Here is a 9,219-nt window from a genome sequence, read left to right on the forward strand (position 1 = left end):
AGCCTCACAATAATGAATAAAAGTATAGTGGATTAAAGATTCTAGAAAAAAATTATAAATGAAAAACACCGGTCATTGAAACATATGGTCCCAGATTAAAATTTACCTGTAATAATTCTAATCTAAGGTGAAGGTTTATATTTTTAAAATGCTTAATTTGGCTAAGAAAACTCCAAGAACTCTTCATAAATATCGACTATGTTTGGATCATACTGAACTTATAAGGAGACAAAAGAATTGCATGAGCTTGCCCTAGCTGGTTTGGCTCAGTGGATAGAGTGTCAGTCTGCAGACTGAAGGGTCCCAGGTTTGATTCCAGTCAAGGGCACATACCCGGGTTGAGGGCTCGATCTCCAGTAAGGGGGCATGCAGGAGGGCAGCCAATCAATGATTCTCTCTCATCACTGATGTTTCTATCTCTCTCCCTCTCCCTTCCTCTCTGAAATCAATAAAAATATATATTTTTTTAAAAAGAATTGCATGAACTGACTGGAGCTAGGCCTACATTTAGTGGGCAGGGAATATTCTAGGAGTTAAAAAAAGTAGTAAAAGAAAACATAGGGGGAGAAGGGGAAGCGGTAATTATAGACATCTATGAAAAACAGCTATTGGATATGAGACAATAAAATCACAAAATATTAACATGCAAGGGTTGCCAAATTTATCATATTCCAAAATGAACCATAGGAAAAGAAATTTACAGAGCCTCTGGCCCTAGTAAAAGAAGACTGTTGGGTGGTAGGCACACAGTGCAATACGCAGATCTTGTAACATAGAAATCCACACCTGAAACCTATATGATCCTATTAACCAATGTCATCCCAATAAATTTAATTTTCAAAAAAAAGATTTGCATTCCAAGTTGTGGAAGATTCTCCTCATTGCTCCCTCTACTCAAATGATCCCTCCTTCTCTTCAAAGTGCTAGACCAAGTGGAAGAATTCACATAAAAAGATACTTAGAACAAAATCAAAACACCAAAGCAACAACAACCAAAAGAAGGAGAAAAAGGAGTGAGAGGAGGAGAAAACATAAGGGATATGTATGGTTTTTGTTCACTGGAGTTTTGTTTTTAATGGCAAAAAAATGAAAACAATTTATATATCCATCAAAGGGATTTGGGGAAACTGTGAAACAGTCTTACAGTGAAATAAAAATAAAACAGCTAAAATGAGGGACCTAGATCTGTATGTATTCAGATGAACAGATGTTGAAAAACAAGAATAAATGAAAAAAATGACTTCCATATAAATTTATATATTTATACATACATTTATATATTTCACACACACTGCGCTGGAGGGATGCACACTGAATTTATGGTAACAGGTTGTCTCTGGGGAGCAAGGGTGGGAAAAAGAACTGAGCAAGTGAAAAAAAATGGGGGGGCTTCAGCTGAAGGTGTTTGTCACAATCTCTCTACTTGTTTGGTTTTTTTGAAAAAACTTCAAAACCAATGAATTCAGAGGAAAAAGTAAATTAGAAAAGTTTTGAAAAATCGACATCAGAGCAATATTTCAAACAGACAATACTGCAATTGGAATCAAACAAACAAAATAAGCCAATGAATTCAGTTCCTATCTTCTCAATAATGAAAAGTCCAGCTTTTGTTGGTAAAATATTTTTCCTGGTTGATGGGAATTACATAGCACTACGGTTACTTGAAAAGGGAAAGAGTAAACAGACTGACTTCATATACTTCAGTAAAAAATTACATTTTAAATAAAAATAATACTACCATAGTAATCCAGCATATCTTCAGAGAGGCTGTAAATCCTCATAAGGAACCATGTTTCCACAGAGTACCTTCTCTTTCCTTTCTAACCTTCTAACTGCTATAGAACCTCTGTTCTATTCTACCTTCTAAACCTTCTGTAGACTTGTCCTCCATCTTTCCCTAATTTTACTTATGCCCCTCTCTAAGGACCAATCCCTACTTCTTTAATCACTTCAAATTTTAATACCTATTTTTTTAAACATATTTTATTGATTTTTTACAGAGAGGAAGAGAGAGGGATAGAGAGTTAGAAACATCGACCAGCTGCCTCCTACTAGGGATGTGCCTGCAACTAAGGTACATGCCCTTGACCGGAATCGAACCTGGGACCTTTGAGTCCGCAGGCCGACGCTCTATCCACTGAGCCAAACCGGTTAGGGCTTTAATCCCTATTTTAAAAAAAACTTGAGACTTTCTGAAATGATTTAAGCTTTTTCTCTTCTTTCAAATATGTTTTTCCTCCCTATTCCTTTACTTTTTCCACCCCAACCTGTTTTTCCCCGTCCCATTCTCTTGCTGACCAACAGTTGCCTTCAACTGCTAGCAAGCCTCTGGCATGTTTATAAATTTCACTTCTTAAGGAAAAGGTATTTCCAAGTAAACCAAACAAAATCGCACTCCACAGCCCAAAGGTCAAGTAAAGGGGGGAAAAAATTAAAGTAAAAAATACTAACCATATTTTCCTGCCTTTCATGTTGACATTATGGCTAGGGATAAAGTTCTAACTACCTAATGGAAGAGCAAAACCAAACTTGCTTGTACATTTTATCATTTTTATAGCATTTAAAAGTATCTGGAATCCTCTGTTTCACAAGGCACCTGGGTTAATAATAATAAAGCCACTTAGAATAGGTATGTACAGTTGAGTACTATAGACTAGTAGAAAGATAACCTCAAGATTCACAGTAGAGGTACAACCCATACACTTCCATCACATCCTCCTGGTCCTCTTAAAAAAAAAAAAAGTCCAAGGTCCTTTTTGTTAAAAGCTTTAGGCTATATAAGCAGTCTCTTCACAGTCTTCACAGTACTTTGACATTCATGATCTTATTTGGGATTTTAAACAGCTCTGTGAGGCATGCAGGGCAAGCATTTTACAAATAAGGAAACAGAAGCTCAGAGGTTACAATCTGTCACCGTCACACAGCTATTAAGGGGTTTGAGTTCAGAACTTAAGTCTTTCAACTCCTAATCCAATACTTTGTAATTCATGTGACTAGGTGATTCTTAGATCAGATAGTCTTTTACTCAACATACAGAATTTGAAAAATATCTGATACGAAGACATTCATATACCCCAGCTTCCAATTCCAATTTCATTTTCAAGTGGCAACTCTGTCGAAAAGTATGCTCTTTGTCCTAATGAATTCTAAGCACCGTTACTAATGGGAGACCTGGGCAAATTGTTGATAGGCTCATGCCTACTTGCTTTCAAGACTGGGCCCCGGGCACAAATCATATGTCCTAATACTTTTAGAATGCCTTTCCATGCTTTCATCCCCAATCATTAATTTAAAAAAATAAAATGTCTACTGTTCTTACATGCCAGAGTAATTTTTTTTTTAATTTTTTTATTTTTCGCTTAAAGTATTACAAAGGGTATTACATAAGTGTCCTTTTTTTCCCCCCCCGCCCTTGACAAACCCCTACCCTCCCTTACCCCCCAGTGTCTTATGTCCATTAGTTATGCTTATATGCATGCATACAAGTCCTTCGGTTGATCTCTTACTCCCCTCCCTCCTGCCCCCCAACTCTCTCTGCATGCCAGAGTAATTTTCTAATCTGAGTTTCTGAGAATCCAGTGTCTTTTTCTTCTCTAGAGATCTCTCTTACCATAAGATTACAAAATTTAAAAATAGAATTTCTATCATACTTAACTATACTCATTTCAGATATCTAACATGACTAAAATACTGAGTGACACCATCTTCTATCCATTTGCTCAACCCAAAACCTTTTTTATTTAAAATCCTCATCTGAGGATATGGTTTTTTATTGTTGTTGTTGTTGTTTTTTAGAGAGAAAGGAAGCAGGGATGTGTATGGGACAAAGCTCCAACTAACTGAGCCCCCAGCCAGGGCCCAAAACCTATCTTTTCATATCCGATCTATTAGCAAGTCCTGTCAGCTGTCCTGCTCCCTAATATATTCCACACATCTACCCATTTTAATTTTATCCATTTCTGTCCATTTTCTCTTACCTGAACCAGTGTTAACTGGTTTCTTATTGGGGTGCAACCCCAGCAAGTCCAGGGGTCCCCAAGGTGTGGACAGAGTCGGCGAAGAAGGAATGACATGGAGACAGCGTTCAGTTGATCAGCAGCCTAGCCAGGATCTCCAGCCAGGATCTCCAGCCAAGTTCTGTCTTTTATTGTCTTGTTACATCTGTGTTTATACCAGTTGATTTTAATCCTGTCAATTTCTATTCCAAAGGTTAGGGCGTTTCTTATCTCCATTCCAGGGAGTAAAGATTATGTAGCTTAAGGGTGATTGTTCGTAGTTAAAGTGATTAACTACCCGCCTGGCATTTAGTTAAGGGGTTTTATTCCCTCCCTAACTTCAGGGAAAAATCCCTACCTGGGGAAACAACCTTTCTCGGAGAGGTGACCTTGGTTAAAACACATAGCGCCAAGAAGGTGAGCAAGCATATTAAGAACAGTATGCCATATACGCCAGGTCCCTTGAAACATATGCTGTGCAGATGTTTCTTCCCTGCAGCGACTGTGTCAAGCAGCAAGGATGGACCGGCTTCTGGCAGTTTCTAATTGACCTCCCAGCTTCCTCTATAGCACAGTCTATTCTCCACATAGCAGCCACAATGAACTTTTACAAAGTAAATCAGATCATGTCTCTCTTCCATTTAACCACACTTAGAATAAAATTCAATATCTTTACCTGACCCTATAAGTCAGCGGTTCTCAACCTGTGGGTCGCGACCCCTTTGGGGGTCGAACGACCCTTTCACAGGGGTTGCCTAAGACCATCGGAAAACACATATATAATTACATATTGTTTTTGTGATTAATCACTATGCTTTAATTATGTTCAATTTGTAACAATGAAAATACATCCTGCATATCAGATATTTACATTATGATTCATAACAGTAGCAAAATTACAGTTACGAAGTAGCAACGAAAATAATTTTATGGTTGGGAGTCACCACAACAGGAGGAACTGTATTAAAGGGTCGCAGCATTAGGAAGGTTGAGAACCACTGCTGTAAATGCTGGCCCACTATACCAAATTCATCACCTACCCTTCTACATCACTATCTTCACTCCAAACACACTGGCCTTCTTTCTATAAATAAGCCCTGTTTCCATAACAGGGTCTTTGTATTGTTTTCCCTCAGCCTAGAAAACCCTTCTAGATATTCACTTTTCTTGCTTCTTGTTATTTTGGTCTTAGCTCAAAAGTCACCTAGCTTACTCTGACTACAGTCAAAAGTAGCAGTCCTACTCACACCTTCTATGAATTTGTTTTATGTGAATTTTTATGCAAATTAATCCACTACACTGTTTACAGTCCAGAGCCTGATCATCTCTTCTGAGAGCACTTATAATACTGACATTCTGGTCCGGGAAAGCTGAAAACCAGGACCTAGACAGTGGGGGGCTCTGAGTAAATATAATACTCAGTTCAAAGTCAGAAGCTGCACACTCATCTTTTTCTTTTTAGCATCCAACAGAAATTTTCTTTTCTCTTTTAGGTATAAAAATTTTTAAACAAAGCCATCGTTAATCTTTTTGAAATTTTTTCTAATATATCCATTTATGCTTCTATTTTAAAAACAATATCAAGCCTCTAGACCAGTGATGGCGAACCTATGACACACATGTCAGAGCTGACACGCGAACTCATTTTTTTGGTTGATTTTTCTTTGTTAAATGGCATTTAAAATATATAAAATAAATATCAAAAATATAAATCTTTGTTTTACTATGGTTGCAAATATCAAAAAATTTCTATATGTGACACGGCACCAGAGTTAAGTTAGGGTTTTTCAAAATGCTGACACACCAAGCTCAAAAGGTTCGCCATCACTGGTCTAGACTCTGTCATTACTTTTTATTTGCCTTAAAGAAATCACCAGTTTTTCTGACCACCAAGCCTTACTCTATAATACATGACTTACTGTCTATCAAGTAAAGAAAACATCTAATCATAATGGGACTGGGGATCCAAGATCTGTTTTCCAAGATGAGAAACTGGCTTACAAATAGAAAAATAAAGGTAGATATAAGGGCATTTTTGGAGATGGAGATGTAAATAATACCAACAATTTTAACAAATACCTTATTGAATGATAATAAAAAATCAAGAAAACTTGCTAATACTACTTAATTCTTCAAAAGTAAAAGACTGAAGTGATAAGAATGAAGTGAAGGGAGTTCTTTGTTATTAGTCTGAATAATCTTTGAGGGCAAGGGACTTGCACCCAGAGCATCCTGTGTTGTACCTGGCACATAGAAGGTGTTCATAAATATCTGGCGAATAAAGAAATTATTAAAATAATTCTAGAGATATAAAAGGACTTAATGAACATCCAAATGATTTTGTTTTACAGATTAGGAAAACGAACCCCAAAGCAGCTTAGTGGCTTGCGCAATGTAATATAGTATACACAGGAGGTCAGGAGCAGAACTTGGACCAAAACCCAAGCTATTCTACTATCTCCCTATAGTTACATTGAAAAATGCAGGTGCTGGGCTCAAGATTTCAACGTGGGTAAATGAAAAATAATGCATTAGTGAAAAACAGTCAAACTATAATTAAGGACATTTGAGTTCAATAATGATTTGAAATGTAAAAAGAAAAGAACTTGATGAGGCACAATAGTTACCCAATTTGAAGAGTCCAAATGGACCAACCAAATTCTTCTCTCCATTATCAGAAAGGATACTGAAAACAAACCAGAAAACACATGTAACACTGACATCCTCCAACCTAGCTTTAAAGTCTTACCTAACCAAATTAAGTCAACTGTCAAACTACCTAATTCCAACAGAAGTAAAGTAGTTATACAAACTGGATTCACCCCTAAGTACACAGGGTTACAAAGACAAATTTGCAACTCTATTTGTTCTTGGCCCTCTATAACCTTTACTTCCTTTCAATTCAATCAAAACTTTACTGATTAAAACTGTACAGACATGATTTACTCTGATCCTTAAGATGGGAAAAGGTTTCTTTATTTCCTAAAAACCCTTTCCTTCAAAAAACAAAGATTCATCTTATCAGCCTAATCAAATTATTATCAAACTAGAGGCCCAATGCACGAAATTCGTGCAAGGGGCTCGGCCCTCGCAGCTGCGGTGGGCTTGCCTCGGTCTTCACAGCCGTGGCTTCATCCAGAAGGTCGTCTGAAGGTCATCCAGAAGGACGTCCAGAAGGTCATTCAGCTATCCAATCTAATTAGCATATTACGCTTTTATTATTATAAAAGATAAAGTATCCATTTTGAGAAAGGCCTATAGATTATTTAAATTTTATTCCCCACCTATAAAGTAGTAGACTCACAAGCAAAGATAATTTTTTAAACTTTTTAAAAAATTGATTTGAGAGAGAGGGAGAAAAAGTCAATCAACCATAAAAAATATTCTTTGAATGCAATTTGGATGTCCAGTCCCATGTTGAAGTATCAGCCTCATTACTACAGATTTCTTTTGAATGACTTTCCAATCATTTCATTTGAATAGAGAGAAAATGTTTCTGGCCTTAAAGAGCCAGGAAAAGACTCGACTTATAATTAAAAGAAAAACTGCTCATATTTTCAAGAACTGAGAAATTCTCAATATATAAATTTTCCTCCTTTAAAAAATGTACTACCATCTTTTACAGAAGATATTGATAGAAAATAAATTTTGCCTTTAATAGCAAGTCACTTTGAAGTCACAAAAATGAGATGAGTATTAGATGAACAAAAACTCAGTAAAGTCAATTTTACAAATCTAGAATAGTCAGGTATTCAAACAAAAAAGGGAAGCTTTGGACTCTAAACACAAATTCACTTCAAATACTAAATACTTACAGAACTCATAAATAAATTCACTGTTAGGGGATTGAGTCTTCAAAGTTCCAAAATGTGGGTAAGAGTTACCACTACCACTTTATCTTTATTGCCAGAGATAGTGACTTGAAGAAATGTTTTTAAAAAAAGAAAGAACTTAGAAAGGTCAACATTTTATTGGGTCTTCCAAAATCAATTCTTTGCAACAAGAAGAGGACATCATTTAAATAAACTGTTAGACTAAGAATAGAACAAATCAATATATTCTTAAGCTTTTGTAGTCCTCAGGACCTGAACTCTAGCACAAGCTTTGTAGATACTTTCCGAAATCTGAGCTTGCCTTATTTCTTTCCTTCCATCCCTCCCTTCCTTTCTTTCCTCACCTGAGGATATATATTTATTGATCTTTAGAGAGAGAGGAAGGGAGAGAGAGACAAACATTGATGCGAGAGAGAAATATCAATCCCTTGCCTCCTGTACATGCCCCAACTGTACAGGATCGAACTTTCAACCTAGGTATGTGCCCTAACAGGGAATCAAACCCTCAACATTTTGGTGCACAGGATGATGCTCCAACCAACTGAGCAACCTGGCCAGGGCTGAGTTTTCTCATCTTTAAATTGAGGGCAACTGTCCAAGAATCTCTAAGGTCCCTTCCAGAGCTACATATTTAGGCCCCTTTGGAAATACTGTTAAAATTATACCTGCCTCTCTTCATGTATGCTTTTTAAAAACTAAAAACAATACTATAGCATACATAATTCAAAATTATAGACACCCAAATCCAGACACCAAATCCTAAAGATAACCACTAGTTTCTTTTCTAGTCTCAGAAACATACAAAAACCACAGAAAACCAAAAAGGGGGCACATACCAGCAAACTATCTCTTATATTCCCTTGTAGGCACACATACACCTTATTTTTTCTAAAGTTTGCAAAGAATTCTAGTGTACACTAATGTGTGGTTTTCAGGATTTTCCTACTGCAAGCAATGTAGCAAACAGGTATATCTATAGTAATAAAAGAGTAATATGCTAATTAGACCGGGAGACCTTCTGGAGACTTTCTGGACAAAGCCGGGGGCGTGGCCAGCCTGCAAATGGCCCTCAGCCCCTCACCCAGGCTGGCCATGCCCCCCAGCAGGGACCCCCACCCCGATGGGGGCGTGGCTGGCCTGCAAACCACCCCAGCCCCTCGCCCAGGCCAGCACCGCCCCCAGTGGGGACCCCCACCCTAATGGGGGCGTGGCCAGCCTGCAAACCACCCCAGGCCCCTTGCCCAGGCCGGCCCCACCCCCCCCAACGGGACCCCCACCCTGATTCAGAACTCCCTTCAAGGGCAGACCAGCCGGGCCCCACCCGTGCACCAGGCCTCTATCTATACTAATAAAAGGGTAATATGCTAATTAGGATGGAGACCTTCCGGACG

At 37.8% G+C, this 9,219-nt stretch overlaps 1 protein-coding gene across 3 annotated transcripts in view; it reads right to left on the reverse strand.

The window, feature by feature from the left end:
• SPOP (speckle type BTB/POZ protein) overlaps positions 1 to 9,219 on the reverse strand; it is a 74,755-nt gene that overhangs the window by 39,954 nt on the left and 25,582 nt on the right. Inside the window, exon 2 of one of the 3 annotated variants that reach the window (XM_014464511.2) lies at positions 6,623 to 6,681. The exons of the other annotated variants lie outside the window; for them this stretch is intronic. The gene's annotated coding sequence lies outside the window, so the exon portion shown is untranslated. The remainder of the gene's footprint in view (positions 1 to 6,622; positions 6,682 to 9,219) is intronic. 3 annotated transcript variants of the gene reach the window in all.

This window comes from Myotis lucifugus, unplaced genomic scaffold (genome assembly GCF_000147115.1).
Source record: "Myotis lucifugus unplaced genomic scaffold, Myoluc2.0 scaffold_254, whole genome shotgun sequence".
Lineage (NCBI taxonomy): Eukaryota > Metazoa > Chordata > Mammalia > Chiroptera > Vespertilionidae > Myotis > Myotis lucifugus.